The 20,195-nt window shown below is 36.3% G+C and overlaps 1 protein-coding gene and 2 long non-coding RNA genes across 9 annotated transcripts in view; 2 read left to right on the plus strand and 1 right to left on the minus strand.

Annotated features, from left to right (window-relative positions):
- The window catches only part of LOC127867381 (zinc finger protein 14-like), a 74,309-nt gene that overhangs the window by 38,430 nt on the left and 15,684 nt on the right, over positions 1-20,195 (plus strand). The window lies entirely within an intron of this gene.
- On the minus strand, positions 659-13,383 carry LOC127867401 (uncharacterized). 3 transcript variants are annotated; one of them, XR_008043484.1, is made up of 3 exons: positions 13,256-13,383; positions 3,197-3,303; positions 659-901 (listed from the first exon to the last, which is right to left on the minus strand). It is a non-coding gene; the product is annotated as an uncharacterized LOC127867401 (long non-coding RNA). The 3 variants fall into 3 exon arrangements; XR_008043482.1 differs by lacking the exon at positions 3,197-3,303 and adding an exon at positions 7,832-7,938; XR_008043483.1 differs by lacking the exons at positions 659-901; positions 3,197-3,303 and adding exons at positions 5,294-5,536; positions 7,832-7,938.
- On the plus strand, positions 9,334-19,583 carry LOC127867397 (uncharacterized). Of its 2 annotated transcripts, none has more exons than XR_008043477.1 (3): positions 9,334-10,543; positions 17,576-17,639; positions 17,785-19,583. It is a non-coding gene; the product is annotated as an uncharacterized LOC127867397 (long non-coding RNA). The 2 variants fall into 2 exon arrangements; XR_008043478.1 differs by having other exon boundaries at positions 17,930-19,583.

Genomic DNA, 20,195 nt, shown 5'->3' on the forward strand with positions numbered 1-20,195 from the left:
GCTATAGTAAAACCTTGTTTACACTCTAGAGGCCACATTTATTTTCCGATCTTCGTGAAACTTGGTCAGAAGATTCGTCCCAATAATATCTTGTTATCTCGGGTGAGCGACTTTGGGCCTTTCAGGCCCTCTTGTTTACAAAGTGCATGAAACAGCTTATTTCTATTCCACTATATGCACCCTTATTAATAATACATACATAGTAACAATAGTTTATGATTTTAAGAAATAACACTGATAATAATTTTTCAGTTTTTGATCTGATTGGCATTTCAATTGCACTAGATATTGAAAATACGTCGTCATTTTGTGCAGTTAAGTTTTCGGGTAGGGTGAATTTTGGTGGGTAGGTAGTGGGAGGGGGAAACAAACAAAATGTTAATTTAGGCCCTCATTATAAAGATGTTATTCATATAGAACACTTTGTTTTACAGTAACTTTTATTATCTTTATTTTTACATTTTTCTTGCATGTTGGTGTGTAAGGAAATACACAATTCTTGTCTATACTATAATTATCATTTTTACATTAATGACAGTTTTATTCTTTATGAATAATGTTTTGGAAAGAAAAAGCACCTTTCTTGTTTATACTTTTGTTATCATTTGTTACATTAATAAGTGTTTAATTCTTTATGATCAATGTTTTCCATGGTAATCATTGTCTCAATCATTTTCAAATTAATCTATATAAAACTGTGTTATTGCAATCTGTTATTCATACTTTTTATATCATAATATTACATGTGCATGTGCTATTCATATTTTAGTTCAAATGTCTGATAAGCCGTCACAAACATGCGCAAGAATCTTGGATTCGTCTGATGAATGATACTGTCTTCCACCTTTCTGTCGCTTAGCTGGACACTCTGGGACACTAATGAGACCGCTTTTCCGTTTCCCTTTGACAAAAATTATATCACTGCTATCAAAGAAATGGTTCCTGTAATTATGAATCAGAAATACATTATGTCAATAAAATTGTAAATATAGAAATATTAAGGTAATATAACATGTGTTAAATAGCACAATGGAGTATTAACCGTATTTTTTTAATATTTTTACAACGAAAACAGAGTTTTCCTTGATTAGTTATGGAACATCATTGGACAAGATGTTGTCTCAACAACAAAAATTCTTGAAAATCAAGATACATCTGAGCATCCAGATTTGTATTATGATGTCATTAACGCATTGGTCATTATATAAATATTACATCTGACAGGGTGACAGCTGTCCACTTAAGAAATGTCCGAAAGTTGACAATTTTTAGCTCGACTATTATATATGAAATATATATAGTGGAGCTTTCCTACCCAACCGGCGTCAGCGATAGCGTGCAAATGTTAAAGTTTGCGTACTACCCCAAATATTCCCTATGTCCTTTGACATATTGCTTTTATGTTTTGCATACTTCTTTACCAACATGAACCCAATCTATAAACAAGAGCAGACAACTGTATCAAGCATTTTGACAGAATTATGGCCCCTTTTATACTGAGAATATGCATATTATTGATAATTCTATGTTTAAGTTTGCGTACTACCCCAAATATGTCCTATGTCCTTTGACATATTGCTTTCATATTTTGCATACTTCTTTACCAACATGATCCCAATCTATAAACAAGAGCAGACAACTGTATCAAGCATTTTGACAGAATTATGGCCCCTTTTATACTTAGATAATTGAACATTTGGTTAAGTTTTGTGTTTTGGTCCATTTTACTCATGAAGTATCATAGCTATTGCTTTCAGACTTGGAAAACTCGTTTACTATCGTAAGGGGACTGTACAGGGCAAGTTGCATAACTCTGGTTGGCTTTTTAACGGAATTATGGCCCTTTTTTGTCTAAGTAACTTATAATGAATATTTTGTTAAATTTTGTGTTGACATCCACTTTACGTCTAAAGAATCAAGGCTATTGCTTTCAAACTTCAAATACTTTCTTACTATCATGATGGCACTGTGCCTGGCAAGTTTAATTTGACCTTGACCTTTGAATGACCTTGTCTTTCAAGGTCAAATTAATAAATTTTGCTTTCATTGCCATAACTCCTTTATTTATGATCACATTTGATTGATACTTTGACAAAACAACACTTGCCTGACATACCACAATGCACTCCACCCAAACCATCCCTCAAGCCCCATCCCAGGACTCCCCCCCCCCCATCCACCCCACCCAATTTTTATTTTCTTATTTTTAACCAGGTTTTCCGAAGGAAAAAACTGGTTATTAGGTTGGCGAATGCGGGCGGGCTGGCTGGCTGGCTGGCGGGCGGGCGGAACAAGCTTGTCCGGGCCATAACTATGTCGTTCATTGTCAGATTTTAAAATCATTTGGCACATTTGTTCACCATCATTGGACGGTGTGTCGCGCGAAATAATTACGTCGATATCTCCAAGGTCAAGGTTACACTTTGAGTTCAAAGGTCAAAAATGGCCATAAATGAGCTTGTCTGGGCCATAACTATGTCATTTATTGTGAGATTTTAAAATCATTTGGCACATTTGTTCACCATCATGGGACGGTGCGTCGCATGAAAGAATCACGTCAATATCTCCAATGTCAAGGTTGCCACGACTAAAAAGAGATTAATTTTCAAACAAACTTACAAAGGGGGTTTATTTTGTTTGTTCATTTCAAAAGTTCAGTTTGAGTTGTCTCCCTTTATCAGATTTTTTTCACAATGAAAACCTGGTTTTGTGACAATTTTGTCCCTTGTTGGAAGATCATCTATTAAATGATCACACACCCGCATTATATCCCCCCTCTCCATGATGGCTTACGTTATACTGTCAAGCACTCGAATAGTCGAGCGCGCTGTCCTCTGACAGCTCTTGTACTGTCACACTGTCAAACATTTATTTTATAATACCGAAAACTACTCAAACCCCGTAGATCAATATCAACCATAATTGTGCGCGGTATTTAGCGAGAATCTTTATGACGCTAATGACGTTATGTTGACTCATTAATGTCTTGTAGCGCTCGAACGTTCTGAAACCTATGGCAGCGGGCGACAGTATTTTTCTCACAGTAATTTTTTTCCCGCTGGGTCAGACAGTATTTTTATGTCACGGTGGCCTAAGGGAGTTTAACATTGTGAATAAAATTGTGGTATAACAATTGCAACTATGCAATACTTTCACTTTTTGTATATACAGAATAGAATTATCCTTATTGTAATACAATGTTCAGCTGGTCCTGTTTCTGTTGTACATGGAATATTTGGCATATATGAATCGTAGTCTGGTTTTGGATACACAGATGACTGCGCTGTTTGCATATGGAAGTCCCTGCAATATTTAAAAGTTCATGTTTGATACAATTAAGCAAGTATCATGATTCAACTTCATTAAATTAAAGAGAACATTACTTGGCTTTCATCACAAACTATAATAATACCAATCCATGCATCACATTATATAACTATTAATACAGTGTAATTATGCTTAATTCTATTTCGACAACGTAATTAGAACGTCGATAAAATGAGATGTAGCCTCGCGCATGCGCAGTCAGTGGCAAAGCGTTATGGCGGCGGTCTGATTAGCGAACTTTATAGTACAGATTATTCTTTGGATTTATTCCTTAAAATCGCGTGTTCGAGGTGTCCTTTTGTGGCCATCGGCACGAAAACTCTTTCAGTGTCATTTTTAGACCTGAGGTTTATGTTGACAGTGTCAGTTGTCTTTTCTACGACGATGTGTTTTATTCTGAAAACACGTGTTTTTCAAAATGGCGGACGTTACGCCAAGTACAAAAAAGACATCGACAAAAGAAACAAAAAGCGCACAGTAAGTTGTCATAGTATGTGTAAAAAGACTTTGTCACAGTTCAAAATATTTATATATACAAAATTACATCCGGCATGTTTCCTTTTTTTCAGAAATAGTCTTCATTGTAATGTAAAAAGTGTAAGAAATGTCATTGGTTAAACTGCCCAGTATCGTTAATTGCTATAGTAAAATCTTGTTAACACTCTAGAGGCCACATTTATAGTCCGATCTTCATGAAACACGGTCAGAAGATCCATCCCAATATTATCTTGTACGAGTTGAAAAATGGTGCCGGTTGGCTGAAAAACATTGCCACCACGGGGGCGGGGCTATTTTCCTTATTTATATGGCTATATTAAAACCTTGTTAACAAGGTCACATTTATTTTCCGATCATCATGAAACTTGGTCAGAAGATTTGTCCCAATGATATCTTGGATGAGTTCGAAAATGGTTTTGGTTGCTTTAAAAACATGGCTACCAGTGGCGGGGCATTTTTCCTTATATGGCTATATATGGCTATAGTAAAACCCTGTTAACATTCTAGAGGCCACATTTATAGTCCAATCTTCATGAACTTTTGTCAGAAGATTGGTCTCAATGGTATCTTGGATGAGTTCGAAAATAATTATGTTTGCTTTAAAAAAAATGGCTTCCATGGGGCGGGGCATTTTTCCTTATATTGCTATAGTAAAATCTTGTTAACACTCTTAGAGGCCACATTTACTGTCCGATCTTCATAAAACTTGGTCAGAAGATTCATCCCGATAATATCTTGGACGAGTTTAAAAATGATGCCGGTTGGTTGAAAAACATGGCTGCCAGGGGGCCTGGCATTTTTCCTTATATGGCTATAGTAAAACCTTGTTTACACTCTAGAGGCCACATTTATTTTCCGATCTTCGTGAAACTTGGTCAGAAGATTCGTCCCAATAATATCTTGTTATCTCGGGTGAGCGACTTTGGGCCTTTCAGGCCCTCTTGTTTACAAAGTGCATGAAACAGCTTATTTCTATTCCACTATATGCACCCTTATTAATAATACATACATAGTAACAATAGTTTATGATTTTAAGAAATAACACTGATAATAATTTTTCAGTTTTTGATCTGATTGGCATTTCAATTGCACTAGATATTGAAAATACGTCGTCATTTTGTGCAGTTAAGTTTTCGGGTAGGGTGAATTTTGGTGGGTAGGTAGTGGGAGGGGGAAACAAACAAAATGTTAATTTAGGCCCTCATTATAAAGATGTTATTCATATAGAACACTTTGTTTTACAGTAACTTTTATTATCTTTATTTTTACATTTTTCTTGCATGTTGGTGTGTAAGGAAATACACAATTCTTGTCTATACTATAATTATCATTTTTACATTAATGACAGTTTTATTCTTTATGAATAATGTTTTGGAAAGAAAAAGCACCTTTCTTGTTTATACTTTTGTTATCATTTGTTACATTAATAAGTGTTTAATTCTTTATGATCAATGTTTTCCATGGTAATCATTGTCTCAATCATTTTCAAATTAATCTATATAAAACTGTGTTATTGCAATCTGTTATTCATACTTTTTATATCATAATATTACATGTGCATGTGCTATTCATATTTTAGTTCAAATGTCTGATAAGCCGTCACAAACATGCGCAAGAATCTTGGATTCGTCTGATGAATGATACTGTCTTCCACCTTTCTGTCGCTTAGCTGGACACTCTGGGACACTAATGAGACCGCTTTTCCGTTTCCCTTTGACAAAAATTATATCACTGCTATCAAAGAAATGGTTCCTGTAATTATGAATCAGAAATACATTATGTCAATAAAATTGTAAATATAGAAATATTAAGGTAATATAACATGTGTTAAATAGCACAATGGAGTATTAACCGTATTTTTTTAATATTTTTACAACGAAAACAGAGTTTTCCTTGATTAGTTATGGAACATCATTGGACAAGATGTTGTCTCAACAACAAAAATTCTTGAAAATCAAGATACATCTGAGCATCCAGATTTGTATTATGATGTCATTAACGCATTGGTCATTATATAAATATTACATCTGACAGGGTGACAGCTGTCCACTTAAGAAATGTCCGAAAGTTGACAATTTTTAGCTCGACTATTATATATGAAATATATATAGTGGAGCTTTCCTACCCAACCGGCGTCAGCGATAGCGTGCAAATGTTAAAGTTTGCGTACTACCCCAAATATTCCCTATGTCCTTTGACATATTGCTTTTATGTTTTGCATACTTCTTTACCAACATGAACCCAATCTATAAACAAGAGCAGACAACTGTATCAAGCATTTTGACAGAATTATGGCCCCTTTTATACTGAGAATATGCATATTATTGATAATTCTATGTTTAAGTTTGCGTACTACCCCAAATATGTCCTATGTCCTTTGACATATTGCTTTCATATTTTGCATACTTCTTTACCAACATGATCCCAATCTATAAACAAGAGCAGACAACTGTATCAAGCATTTTGACAGAATTATGGCCCCTTTTATACTTAGATAATTGAACATTTGGTTAAGTTTTGTGTTTTGGTCCATTTTACTCATGAAGTATCATAGCTATTGCTTTCAGACTTGGAAAACTCGTTTACTATCGTAAGGGGACTGTACAGGGCAAGTTGCATAACTCTGGTTGGCTTTTTAACGGAATTATGGCCCTTTTTTGTCTAAGTAACTTATAATGAATATTTTGTTAAATTTTGTGTTGACATCCACTTTACGTCTAAAGAATCAAGGCTATTGCTTTCAAACTTCAAATACTTTCTTACTATCATGATGGCACTGTGCCTGGCAAGTTTAATTTGACCTTGACCTTTGAATGACCTTGTCTTTCAAGGTCAAATTAATAAATTTTGCTTTCATTGCCATAACTCCTTTATTTATGATCACATTTGATTGATACTTTGACAAAACAACACTTGCCTGACATACCACAATGCACTCCACCCAAACCATCCCTCAAGCCCCATCCCAGGACTCCCCCCCCCCCATCCACCCCACCCAATTTTTATTTTCTTATTTTTAACCAGGTTTTCCGAAGGAAAAAACTGGTTATTAGGTTGGCGAATGCGGGCGGGCTGGCTGGCTGGCTGGCGGGCGGGCGGAACAAGCTTGTCCGGGCCATAACTATGTCGTTCATTGTCAGATTTTAAAATCATTTGGCACATTTGTTCACCATCATTGGACGGTGTGTCGCGCGAAATAATTACGTCGATATCTCCAAGGTCAAGGTTACACTTTGAGTTCAAAGGTCAAAAATGGCCATAAATGAGCTTGTCTGGGCCATAACTATGTCATTTATTGTGAGATTTTAAAATCATTTGGCACATTTGTTCACCATCATGGGACGGTGCGTCGCATGAAAGAATCACGTCAATATCTCCAATGTCAAGGTTGCCACGACTAAAAAGAGATTAATTTTCAAACAAACTTACAAAGGGGGTTTATTTTGTTTGTTCATTTCAAAAGTTCAGTTTGAGTTGTCTCCCTTTATCAGATTTTTTTCACAATGAAAACCTGGTTTTGTGACAATTTTGTCCCTTGTTGGAAGATCATCTATTAAATGATCACACACCCGCATTATATCCCCCCTCTCCATGATGGCTTACGTTATACTGTCAAGCACTCGAATAGTCGAGCGCGCTGTCCTCTGACAGCTCTTGTACTGTCACCCTGTCAAACATTTATTTTATAATACCGAAAACTACTCAAACCCCGTAGATCAATATCAACCATAATTGTGCGCGGTATTTAGCGAGAATCTTTATGACGCTAATGACGTTATGTTGACTCATTAATGTCTTGTAGCGCTCGAACGTTCTGAAACCTATGGCAGCGGGCGACAGTATTTTTCTCACAGTAATTTTTTTCCCGCTGGGTCAGACAGTATTTTTATGTCACGGTGGCCTAAGGGAGTTTAACATTGTGAATAAAATTGTGGTATAACAATTGCAACTATGCAATACTTTCACTTTTTGTATATACAGAATAGAATTATCCTTATTGTAATACAATGTTCAGCTGGTCCTGTTTCTGTTGTACATGGAATATTTGGCATATATGAATCGTAGTCTGGTTTTGGATACACAGATGACTGCGCTGTTTGCATATGGAAGTCCCTGCAATATTTAAAAGTTCATGTTTGATACAATTAAGCAAGTATCATGATTCAACTTCATTAAATTAAAGAGAACATTACTTGGCTTTCATCACAAACTATAATAATACCAATCCATGCATCACATTATATAACTATTAATACAGTGTAATTATGCTTAATTCTATTTCGACAACGTAATTAGAACGTCGATAAAATGAGATGTAGCCTCGCGCATGCGCAGTCAGTGGCAAAGCGTTATGGCGGCGGTCTGATTAGCGAACTTTATAGTACAGATTATTCTTTGGATTTATTCCTTAAAATCGCGTGTTCGAGGTGTCCTTTTGTGGCCATCGGCACGAAAACTCTTTCAGTGTCATTTTTAGACCTGAGGTTTATGTTGACAGTGTCAGTTGTCTTTTCTACGACGATGTGTTTTATTCTGAAAACACGTGTTTTTCAAAATGGCGGACGTTACGCCAAGTACAAAAAAGACATCGACAAAAGAAACAAAAAGCGCACAGTAAGTTGTCATAGTATGTGTAAAAAGACTTTGTCACAGTTCAAAATATTTATATATACAAAATTACATCCGGCATGTTTCCTTTTTTTCAGAAATAGTCTTCATTGTAATGTAAAAAGTGTAAGAAATGTCATTGGTTAAACTGCCCAGTATCGTTAATTCTTGCAACCCTGTTTGAACATAGAATGAATATCCTAATAATATGAGCCTACAATCATGAAGCTGTCATGGGTTCCTTGAAATGCTGCAGAAGTTAAAATTGAGTGCAGGGAATGGTTTCAAACAGCCTCTGATCATGACGGTGGCAGAAAAGCAAGGGCGGACAAGAAACGTGATGAAGCGTCGCAATTTATTATAACTCGTTGGTTTAAACTGTGAATTAAGTCTTCTACTGGAATCATTTATTATGTAAAGGTCTCTTTGAACTTGTAATTACTTATTTTACACAACTTTTATGCATAATGATGGAAGCAGTGTTTTAATTATTATTATTTTTTTTAGCCTTTATTACATAAATAGCTTAACTTGTGTATGTGTTACTTTTCAATATACAATATTCGTGTTATAATCATTTTAATTTGTCTTTTTTTTAAAAGAAACTCAGTCGATTTGTCATTAAACAGTTTGTTTAAAATTTTAATTTTTTAGTTGCTGTACGTGTAGAATTATATAGACTTTTTACATAATTTGTTTTACATTTGTTAGTTTTGGTATATATAAATATGTTTTACACCATTAGAATAATGAGTAATACATAAGTTTATTGTTTGACATTTTCAGTTAAGTTAGTAGTATTATTAACAAATACTTTAATTGTTCCAGTTTGGTTGAATAGAATGTTAAAATAAAACTTTGTTTAAAGGAAATTTTTTGTTTTCATTTATTATGCCCCTTCGAAGAAGAGGGGGTATATTGCTTTGCTCATGTCGGTCTGTCGGTCGGTCTGTCTGTCCGTCCACCAGGTGGTTGTCAGACGATAACTCAAGAACGCTTGGGCCTAGGATCATGAAACTTCATAGGTACATTGATCATGACTCGCAGATGACCCCTATTGATTTTGAGGTCACTAGGTCAAAGGTCAAGGTCACGGTGACCCGAAATAGTAAAATGGTTTTTGAATGATAACTCAAGAACCCATACGCCTAGGATCATGAAACTTCATGGGTAGATTGATCATGACTCGCAGACGACCCCTATTGATTTTGATGTCACAAGGTCAAGGTCACGGTGACCCGAAATAGTAAAATGGTTTCCGGATAATAACTCAAGAATGCATACGCATACGCCTAGGATCATGAAACTTCATGGGTAGATTGATCATGACTCGCAGATGACCCCTATTGATTTTGAGGTCACTAGGTCAAAGGTCAAGGTCACGGTGACCCGAAATAGTAAAATGGTTTTCGGATGATAACTCTAGTTAAATGATTTTCGGATGACAACTCAAGAACGCTTTTGCCTATGATCATGACACTTCATAGGTACATTGATCGTGACTCGCAGATGACCCCTATTGATTTTCAGGTCACTAAGTCATAGGTCAAGGTCACAGTGACAAAAAACGTATTCACACGATGGCTGCCACTACAACGGACAGCCCGTATTGGGGGCATGCATGTTTTACAAACAGCCCTTGTTCAGTCAGGTGTTGATCACACATCGTCATATTTATGCCCCCCTTCGAAGAAGAGGGGGTATATTGCTTTGCTCATGTCGGTCTGTAAGGCTGTCGGTCGGTCGGTCCGTCCGTCCACCAGGTAGTTGTCAGACGATACCTCAAGAACGCTTGGGCCTAGGATCATGAAACTTCATAGGTACATTGATCATGACTCGCAGATGACCCCTATCGATTTTGAGGTCACTAGGTCAAAGGTCAAGGTCATGTTGACCCGAAATAGTAAAATGGTTTCCAGATGATAACTCAAGAACGCTTAGGCCTAGGATCATGAAACTTGATAGGTAGATTGATCATGACTCGCAGATGACCCCTATTGATTTTCAGGTCACTAGGTCAAAGGTCAAGGTCACAGTGACCCGAAATAGTAAAATGGTTTCCGGATGATAACTCAAGAACGCTTAGGCCTAGGATCATGAAACTTGATAGGTAGAATGATCAGGACTCTCAGATGACCCCTATTGATTTTGAGGTCACTAGGTCAAAGGGTAAGGTCACAGTGACCCGAAATAGTAAAATGGTTTCCGGATGATAACTCAAGAACGCTTAGGCCTAGGATCATGAAACTTGATAGGTAGATTGATCATGACTCGCAGATGACCCCTATTGATTTTCAGGTCACTAGGTCAAAGGTAAAGGTCACAATGACCCGAAATAGTAAAATGGTTTCCGGATGATAACTGAAGAACGCTTATTCCTAGGATCATGAAACTTGATAGGTAGAATGATCATGACTCGCAGATGCCCCTTTTTGATTTTCAGGTCACTAGGTCAAAGGTCAAGGTCACGGTGACCCGAAATAGTAAAATGGTGTCCAGATGATTACTAAAGAATGCTTATGGCTAGGATCATGAAACTTCATAGGTACATTGATCATGACTGGCAGATGACCCCTATTGATTTTCAGGTCACTAGGTCAAAGATCAAGGTCACAGTGACAAAAAACATATTCACACAATGGCTCTCACTACAACGGAGAGCCCATATGGGGGGCATGCATGTTTTACAAACAGCCCTTGTTTAAGGAACTGGTTAAATGGTAGGCCCTTAACAATACCAACAACAATTACAAATAATTGAGGCCAGACAGGGACTGGGGAATGGTTAAAAGTACCAATACTATGTTGTTGTTTTGTTTGTTGCTGGATAGAAATTTGCTGAATTTAATTGTTATGATTTTGTGTGTATTGTACAACTACTATGTTGTATTTTGCTGACTAGTCTTGTTACTATTTTTTGTGTATCGTATGACTTCATTGTTGTATTTTGCTGACTAGTCTTACTTGTTACTATTTTTTGTGTATCGTATGACTACTATGGGTATCAAAAAGATCGGTGGCCATTGGTTAGAAAGAGAACAAGAGTATCATATTAATGCTTTAGAAATGTTAGCAGTTCTGTTTGCTCTACAAGCATTACAGCTTTTGATAAAAGGAAAATATATCAAAGTTTTCACTGACTCCACTACCACAGTTAGTTATGTTAACAATTTCGGAGGGGTAAAATCTTATGATTTCAATTAAATTAGTCAAAAAATTTGGCAATTTTGTATTAACAACATGTGGATCATGTGTGCTCATATACCAGGCACTGATAATGTTGATGCAGATCAGGCATCAAGAGAATTTAAAGACAACATAGAATGGTCATTAGATAGTGACATTTTAGCAGTATTTGTGTAAAATATGGCATACCCTCTGTAGATTTGTTTGCTACTAATTTTAATAAAAAAGTGCAGAAATACTGTTCATGAAAACCAGACCCAGAGTGCAGCTGTGTTAATGCTTTTAGGATTGATTGGGGGGACATTTGATTTATGCTATTTTCTCCCCTTTCAGTGTTATAGGACTTTGCATTCAAAAGATCAAGGTGGATCGGGCTCGGGGTTGGGGCATTTTTCCATTATTGCCAACACAACATTGGTGGCCGCTGATGATCGAAACACTGGTCGATTTTCCTTTGATACTCCCTCGACAACACAGAATACTAGCCCTTACACATTCAGACAAAGATCATCCTTTAGAGCAACAGTTGGTGCTGATCGCATGCAAGCTGTCGGGGCATCCTTTAGAAACCGAGGCTTTTCAACAACGTCTACCAGAGTGTTCATGGCGTCGTGGCGAACTTCCACAAAACGCGAGTATGAAGTGTATATTCGCAGATGATTTCTGTTCTGTGACAAACAACAGATTGATAGGTTTTCAGTTTCTATAATAAAAATCATAGACTTCCTTACTGAGGAATTTCAGCGTGGTTTAGGATATTCAGCAATGAACACTGTGCGTAGCTCTCTCTCATCGTTAGGAATTATTGTGAATACATTTCCAGCTGGAAGTCATCCTTTAGTTACACGGTTTTTGAAGGGAGTTTATCATCTTAGACGACCATGTGCTCGATACACACACATTTGGAATGTTGACTTGGTCTTGAAATACCTACAGAAACTTTCTCCAGTGAAACAGTGAGTCTCAAAGATTAAAAATTAAAATTAGTAATGTTAATTGCTCTTGTGAATGCAGCGCGTGTACATACTTTTCAGTTACTGACTGTTAAGGGCTACAAGAAGTTGCCTTCCGAGTTCATTTTTCAGTTTGATATTTTTTTTAAACACAACAGACATAGTTATAATGTTTCTAGTTTGCATTTAAAGTGTTATCCGCCAGATAGTTGATTATATGTATATTTTGTTCTAAAAGAATACTTGAAAAGGACATAAAGTTTGCGGACAAAAACAGATATGCTGTTCATTATTTATACAAAACCACATGGTTCAGTTTCTCGTGATACGATTGCTAGATGGATCAAAGTGGTCATGGCGAGAGCTGGAATTGACATTACACAGTTTACAGCACATAGTGTTAGGGCAGCTGTTACTTCTAAAACAAAACTAACTGCCTATAGAAGAAATTATGCAGAAAGCCGGTTGGACAAACAAAAGCACGTTTGCAAAGTACTACGACAAAAACATTTTGCAAGAGAATTCATTAACAGAAGCGGTACTCAGAATGTAATGGTAGGAATTTACAATTTTCTCTTACATAACAAGGTTACATCTTGGAATGACCTTGCTTTAAAGTCTCATTTTATCGGCGTACCAATAACGTTGTCGAAATAGAATTTAAAAATTAAACGAGTACTTACTTGGAAGACGAAGTTTGATTGTAATTCTATGAGACAATGTGTGGGATGAGATAAAATGCATCCCGCCCACCCTACATTTTGGGTTTTTGAAAAACTATTGGTTCTGTCCTTTTTTCGTTCATGCCAAGATGTTTTTCTTTAAAGACTGTCCGCGCATGCGCGAGGCTACATCTCATGTTATCTCCTCTCGTCGCAATTCGACGCAAAAACGGTAATTTATCTTTTCCCGGTATCTAGTGAGTCTTCGTATTTAAGAATTACAATAATGTTGAATTCAATAGGCAACCGACAGGTCACCATATAATTTATTTATCGATGAAGTCATTTCCAAGGTAGCGCGTGATTTTTATATGTAGAATTGTTGAAATCAACTGAAGATTTGACAGCAAAATTTGAGCAGATCTAAGAAGCTGGTCCCCGCAAAATGAAATTGGAATCCCAACAGATTTGCAACCGGACAATATGAGGGACCTATGTGGGCTTGCTATATGGCCAAAATATGGGTCCCTTGTCTGTCATCTGATTTTCAAAATGGCCCTTTATCAGTTATACTTAACTGACATATGTGTATAATATGTTTATTTTTATGTTTGTATGGGTATTATACATGTAAACTGCTTCATAGTTCATGTTATACACTTATCGAGACAGCACGTAGTTGTAGGTAAACCTCAATAACGCAAATGTAATAAATAAATAAAAATGTAATGGTGTGCCCAGGAAGAGTAACAGTTGTCAAAAGAAATTACCGCGGTTGTTTCGAGTTACTGGAGGTTTCGGCGAAACACCAGTTCGGCGAATTGATTATAAATAGTAGGTGTTAAACCGGTTCGGCGAAATGATTTATAGTTGATTACGCCTCTACATAACTACTTTATAGGTGTGAATAGATCGATCTACAGCATTGCTATCACATTCCAATTGTCGGCGAAGTGATAGCAAACACTATTGTGTTGCCCATTAGCAGATCAATTACTTATTTCTTGCTATCAGAAAAGTTTTGACAATTTGGAAAAAAAGTTCAATAAAACTGATTAACTTAGTAACTCAGTTCTTACTAAGGAAAATATTGCTGAAGTATATGTTATATCAATTTTGTTATTGCAATTCATAATGTAATGTTAAGAACCAGAAAAAAAAGTTAAATAAAACTCAGTAACTTAGTAACTCAGTTCTTACTAAGTAAAATATTGCTAAATTATATGTTAAATATAAAAATGTAGCAATCTAAATTCCATGTACAAAATTAAAAAAAAAATCTCAATTAGAATTATAATTGAAATTTTGTTCACATTCATAAATTGTTTTATTTCAAATAGCAAAAATAAAATGATAAAGCTAAAATGAAATGAACCTTATGCAATGGTTACAGTATCTCTAATGAAGACTAATGACACTGTCTGGTGCTCAACAGCTCGAAATTCCTCACCTATGCCAGGTGTGAAATGTCATGTATTTTGAGTAAACATCCCTAACCAAATGGGTCCTTCTTCACAAGTGACACATTCCTCAAATAATTAGACCAATTAACAACAACATTCATACTTTTATACTTTTATTTAATTTTACATAACAATAACATAGTCCAGCACATAATCTCATAATACATTTTCTAAATCAAATCATAAATTTTCATTGTATTTCTGTTATATTGTAATGAAAATACATATATAAATACTTAATACATAAAAGTAGCACATGAAAGCCAAACACATTTATCATTCACAAAATTGTACATAGTACATGTCACACATAAAATATAATCTATGGCAATATATAAGTCTAAATTCATAAATAATATGTCACAAAATACATTTCATTATTAATACACCTTCATATTAAAACATATATTATTGATCTCTATATATTACATATATGGTACATAAAGGTTTAACAATCTTCGTCGTGGATGGCATCAGTTGTTGTGTCGGGTCCAAGTCCTGCGATGTGGCTGCATGTTCTCAGTAGCTGTGTCGTGGTCATCTCGTCGTCTTCGTATTTGTCCCATGCTTCGAACAGTCTGCCGTGTGTGTTCACATTTTGCTTTCTGTGTATTCTTGTTAGCCTGTGTGTCTTCCTTGCGTTGTATGTGTAGCCGTCACTGCTCACGAGTAGTTGACCACCACGCTTACTGCCAGGTTATGAATCAGTTTTAATTGTTTATCCACACGATTTGACGATGTTTGTTGAAGCCTTTTCCGAAATTGTTATCTGTCATTAAATGTCACATGTTTTCGCGACTTTCTAATGTTTGTTGTATTTCATTGCATGTCAAATGAGGTCGCCAGGCAGAATAACAAGCATGGAAAGAAACGAAAGGCAGCTGTTGGAGAACTTCGATTGCCTGTCGCTGTGCACAGTAAGTTGTCATAGTATGTGTAAAAAGACTTTGTCACAGTTCAAAATATTTATATATACAAAATTACATCCGGCATGTTTCCTTTTTTTTCAGAAATAGTCTTCATTGTAATGTAAAAAGTGTAAGAAATGTCATTGGTTAAACTGCCCAGTATCGTTAATTCTTGCAACCCTGTTTGAACATAGAATGAATATCCTAATAATATGAGCCTACAATCATGAAGCTGTCATGGGTTCCTTGAAATGCTGCAGAAGTTAAAATTGAGTGCAGGGAATGGTTTCAAACAGCCTCTGATCATGACGGTGGCAGAAAAGCAAGGGCGGACAAGAAACGTGATGAAGCGTCGCAATTTATTATAACTCGTTGGTTTAAACTGTGAATTAAGTCTTCTACTGGAATCATTTATTATGTAAAGGTCTCTTTGAACTTGTAATTACTTATTTTACACAACTTTTATGCATAATGATGGAAGCAGTGTTTTAATTATTATTATTATTTTTAGCCTTTATTACATAAATAGCTTAACTTGTGTATGTGTTACTTTTCAATATACAATATTCGTGTTATAATCATTTTAATTTGTCTTTTTTATAAAAGAAACTCAGTCGATTTGTCATTAAACAGTTTGTTTAAAATTTTAATTTTTTAGTTGCTGTACGTGTAGAATTATATAGACTTTTTACATAATTTGTTTTACATTTGTTAGTTTTGGTATATATAAATATGTTTTACACCATTAGAATAATGAGTAATACATAAGTTTATTGTTTGACATTTTCAGTTAAGTTAGTAGTATTATTAACAAATACTTTAATTGTTCCAGTTTGGTTGAATAGAATGTTAAAATAAAACTTTGTTTAAAGGAAATTTTTTGTTTTCATTTATTATGCCCCCTTCGAAGAAGAGGGGGTATATTGCTTTGCTCATGTCGGTCTGTCGGTCGGTCTGTCTGTCCGTCCACCAGGTGGTTGTCAGACGATAACTCAAGAACGCTTGGGCCTAGGATCATGAAACTTCATAGGTACATTGATCATGACTCGCAGATGACCCCTATTGATTTTGAGGTCACTAGGTCAAAGGTCAAGGTCACGGTGACCCGAAATAGTAAAATGGTTTTTGAATGATAACTCAAGAACCCATACGCCTAGGATCATGAAACTTCATGGGTAGATTGATCATGACTCGCAGACGACCCCTATTGATTTTGATGTCACAAGGTCAAGGTCACGGTGACCCGAAATAGTAAAATGGTTTCCGGATAATAACTCAAGAATGCATACGCATACGCCTAGGATCATGAAACTTCATGGGTAGATTGATCATGACTCGCAGATGACCCCTATTGATTTTGAGGTCACTAGGTCAAAGGTCAAGGTCACGGTGACCCGAAATAGTAAAATGGTTTTCGGATGATAACTCTAGTTAAATGATTTTCGGATGACAACTCAAGAACGCTTTTGCCTATGATCATGACACTTCATAGGTACATTGATCGTGACTCGCAGATGACCCCTATTGATTTTCAGGTCACTAAGTCATAGGTCAAGGTCACAGTGACAAAAAACGTATTCACACGATGGCTGCCACTACAACGGACAGCCCGTATTGGGGGCATGCATGTTTTACAAACAGCCCTTGTTCAGTCAGGTGTTGATCACACATCGTCATATTTATGCCCCCCTTCGAAGAAGAGGGGGTATATTGCTTTGCTCATGTCGGTCTGTAAGGCTGTCGGTCGGTCGGTCCGTCCGTCCACCAGGTAGTTGTCAGACGATACCTCAAGAACGCTTGGGCCTAGGATCATGAAACTTCATAGGTACATTGATCATGACTCGCAGATGACCCCTATCGATTTTGAGGTCACTAGGTCAAAGGTCAAGGTCATGTTGACCCGAAATAGTAAAATGGTTTCCAGATGATAACTCAAGAACGCTTAGGCCTAGGATCATGAAACTTGATAGGTAGATTGATCATGACTCGCAGATGACCCCTATTGATTTTCAGGTCACTAGGTCAAAGGTCAAGGTCACAGTGACCCGAAATAGTAAAATGGTTTCCGGATGATAACTCAAGAACGCTTAGGCCTAGGATCATGAAACTTGATAGGTAGAATGATCAGGACTCTCAGATGACCCCTATTGATTTTGAGGTCACTAGGTCAAAGGGTAAGGTCACAGTGACCCGAAATAGTAAAATGGTTTCCGGATGATAACTCAAGAACGCTTAGGCCTAGGATCATGAAACTTGATAGGTAGATTGATCATGACTCGCAGATGACCCCTATTGATTTTCAGGTCACTAGGTCAAAGGTAAAGGTCACAATGACCCGAAATAGTAAAATGGTTTCCGGATGATAACTGAAGAACGCTTATTCCTAGGATCATGAAACTTGATAGGTAGAATGATCATGACTCGCAGATGCCCCTTTTTGATTTTCAGGTCACTAGGTCAAAGGTCAAGGTCACGGTGACCCGAAATAGTAAAATGGTGTCCAGATGATTACTCAAGAATGCTTATGGCTAGGATCATGAAACTTCATAGGTACATTGATCATGACTGGCAGATGACCCCTATTGATTTTCAGGTCACTAGGTCAAAGGTCAAGGTCACAGTGACAAAAAACATATTCACACAATGGCTCTCACTACAACGGAGAGCCCATATGGGGGGCATGCATGTTTTACAAACAGCCCTTGTTTAAGGAACTGGTTAAATGGTAGGCCCTTAACAATACCAACAACAATTACAAATAATTGAGGCCAGACAGGGACTGGGGAATGGTTAAAAGTACCAATACTATGTTGTTGTTTTGTTTGTTGCTGGATAGAAATTTGCTGAATTTAATTGTTATGATTTTGTGTGTATTGTACAACTACTATGTTGTATTTTGCTGACTAGTCTTGTTACTATTTTTTGTGTATCGTATGACTTCATTGTTGTATTTTGCTGACTAGTCTTACTTGTTACTATTTTTTGTGTATCGTATGACTACTATGTTGTTTATGCTGACTAGTCTTACTTGTTACTATTTAGTATTTATTGTGTATCGTATGACTACTATGTTGTATTTTGCTGACTAGTCTTACTTGTTACAATTTTGTGTGTATCATATGTCTACTATGTTGTATTTTACCGACTAGTCTTACTTGTTACTATTTTTTGTGTATCGGATGACTACTATGTTGTATTTTGCTGACTAGTCTTTCTTGTTACTATTTTTTTTGTATCGTATGACTATATACTATGTTATATTTTGCTGACTAGTCTTAATTGTCCCCTACCGGTGAAACCGGAGGGGACTTATGGTTTGCACTCCGTCTGTCTTTCTGTCAGTCTGTCTGTCAGTCCGTCACACTTTTCTGGATCCTGGGATAACTTAAAAAGTTCTTCATTTTCATGAAACTTGAAACAGGGATAGATGGCAATATGGAGATTATGCACGTCATTTCCTTTTGTTCCTATGTCAGAAATTCTTGTTGCTATGACAACAAATTAAAAAAAATGTTTTTACTGACAATGGTGGAGTTTCACCGGTAGGGGACCATATTGCTTGGCAATCTCTTGTTGTTACTTTTTTATGTGTATCGTACGCCATCCAGTTTAAAGAAATGGTTATTTTATTAATTGCCAGGGTTTATAGACCAGTTTTGATAATATGGGTGATATGAGCCATTTATACATGCATGTTTGGTAATTTTCCATGTATACATTATTCATTTTGGATACGTTCGATTTGTCATAATTCTCTATTTTATTTACATTTGCTTAGCATTATATTACCAAAATACAATACTCAAGTAATTTTGTCATTTAACATTTTGTTTCAATATGTTACTTTTTCAGTTTCTGTACCAGTAGAATTATAGTATGTTTAAATAATTTCTTTTACATTTGTTGTTAGTCAACGTATATATTAATTAATTTTACACCATTAGAATCAAAATGGTGGAATTAGTACATTTTTAGTTTCAAAACAGTAGTATAATTAGCAAATACTGTGTTCCAGTTTGGTTAAAAAGAATGTAAAAATAAAATGTTGTTTGAAGAAAATGTTCTTTCATTTATTTAAGAAACTGTTTTAATGGTAGGCCCTTAACACTACCAACAACAATTAAAAACAATTGAGGCTAGACAGGGACTGAGGAATGGTTAAAAGTATGTCGGCACCATGCTGGCTCAAGAAGGTATCGCCGATATACATACCAATGTCGGGCCAATATCGAGCCGTGTTGCACTCCCGATCTCGGGCCGATGTAATTACCGATCTCGGGCCGATATACATACCGACGTCGGGCCAACATTGCGCCGTGTTGCACTCCCGGTCTCGGGCCGATGTAATTACCGATGTCGGGCCGATATTGAAATAAATATCGGACCGATTTTAAATGTTTGCTGGGCAGGGACCAATACAAACAGGTCCCTGTTAAAACACGCCGCTGGTTTACTTATTGCACAACTCGTACGCGAGATAGGACTGTCATTAGTAGATTTTGAACCATAACTTATGCACATTAGGCCCTATTAAATGTTGTTGTTTTTTACATACGGGTTAAAATAGCCAGACATATGAAGCTATTGAAC

This window comes from Dreissena polymorpha, chromosome 2 (assembly GCF_020536995.1).
Source record: "Dreissena polymorpha isolate Duluth1 chromosome 2, UMN_Dpol_1.0, whole genome shotgun sequence".
In the NCBI taxonomy this organism is placed as follows: Eukaryota; Metazoa; Mollusca; class Bivalvia; order Myida; family Dreissenidae; genus Dreissena; species Dreissena polymorpha.